Below are 1,134 nucleotides of genomic sequence, written 5' to 3' on the forward strand. Positions count from 1 at the left end.
TTAGACCACTCGGCCAAACTGTCGATGAGTGCCTCAAGATTCATAGCCGAGGTGATGCATCGCTCTGCCAAACCAGAGGACACAAAAATGGGATTGAACGGATTCTGCGAGGTGCGATGGCACAATATCGATCAAAAGGTTTTGGTCTTGCACTACCTCGCTTCTGAAAGGGTCTCGATTCTTAATATAAGACCAGTCAGGTATATAGACTGACAGCTGTGGGGTTCGAACCCACGCCCTTTCGGACTGACGCCTAAAGCCAGCGCCTTGGACCACTCGGCCAAACTGTCGATGAGTGCTGCAGGATTCATAGCCGAGGTGATGCATCGCTCTGCCAAACCAGAGGACACAAAAATGGGTTGAACGGTTTCTGCGAGGTGCGATGGCGCAATATCGATCGGAAGGTTTTGGTCTTGCACTACCTCGCTTCTGAAAAGGTCTGGGTTCTCAATATAACACCAATCAGGTATATAGACTGACAGCTGTGGGATTCGAACCCACGCCCTTTCGGACTGACGCCTAAAGCCAGCGCCTTGGACCACTCGGCCAAACTGTCGATGAGTGCTTCAGGATTCATAGCCGAGGTGATGCATCGCTCTGCCAAACCAGAGGACACAAAAATGGGTTGAACGGTTTCTGCGAGGTGCGATGGCGCAATATCGATCAGAAGGTTTTGATCTTGCACTACCTCGCTTCTGAAAAGGTCTGGGTTCTCAATATAACACCAGTCAGGTATATAGACTGACAGCTGTGGGGTTCGAACCCACGCCCTTTCGGACTGGCGCCTTAAGCCAGCGCCTTAGACCACTCGGCCAAACTGTCGATGAGTGCTTTAAAAATCATAGCGGAGAAGATGCGTTACACTATATGACATGACACAAAAACGGTTTCGAACCGTTTCCGCGGAATGCGTTCTTCATCAAATCACACGAAGAGAAATTTCTTACAGCTGTGAGATTCGAACCCACGCCCTTGCGGACTGACGCCTAAAGCCAGCGCCATGGACCACTCGGCCAAACTGTCGATAAGTGCTTCACGATTCATAGCCGAGGTGATGCATCGCTCTGCCAAAACAGAGGACACAAAAATGGGTTGAACGGTTTCTGCGAGGTGCGATGGCGCAATATCGATCAG

The 1,134-nt window shown here is 50.5% G+C and overlaps 4 non-coding genes across 4 annotated transcripts; all 4 read right to left on the reverse strand.

The window, feature by feature from the left end:
- Window positions 1–210: 210 nt before the first annotated feature.
- Window positions 211–290, reverse strand: Pmar_PMAR004766. Its single transcript has one exon. It is a non-coding gene; the product is annotated as a tRNA-Leu (tRNA).
- A 186-nt stretch (window positions 291–476) lies between these two features.
- Window positions 477–556, reverse strand: Pmar_PMAR004767. The gene has a single exon. It is a non-coding gene; the product is annotated as a tRNA-Leu (tRNA).
- Window positions 557–742: 186 nt separating this feature from the next.
- Window positions 743–822, reverse strand: Pmar_PMAR004768. The gene has a single exon. It is a non-coding gene; the product is annotated as a tRNA-Leu (tRNA).
- A 121-nt stretch (window positions 823–943) lies between these two features.
- Pmar_PMAR004769 lies at window positions 944–1,023 on the reverse strand. Its single transcript has one exon. It is a non-coding gene; the product is annotated as a tRNA-Leu (tRNA).
- Window positions 1,024–1,134: the final 111 nt, after the last annotated feature.

The sequence above is a fragment of the Perkinsus marinus genome, assembly GCF_000006405.1.
Source record: "Perkinsus marinus ATCC 50983 genomic scaffold scf_1104296946664, whole genome shotgun sequence".
NCBI lineage: Eukaryota > Perkinsozoa > Perkinsida > Perkinsidae > Perkinsus > Perkinsus marinus.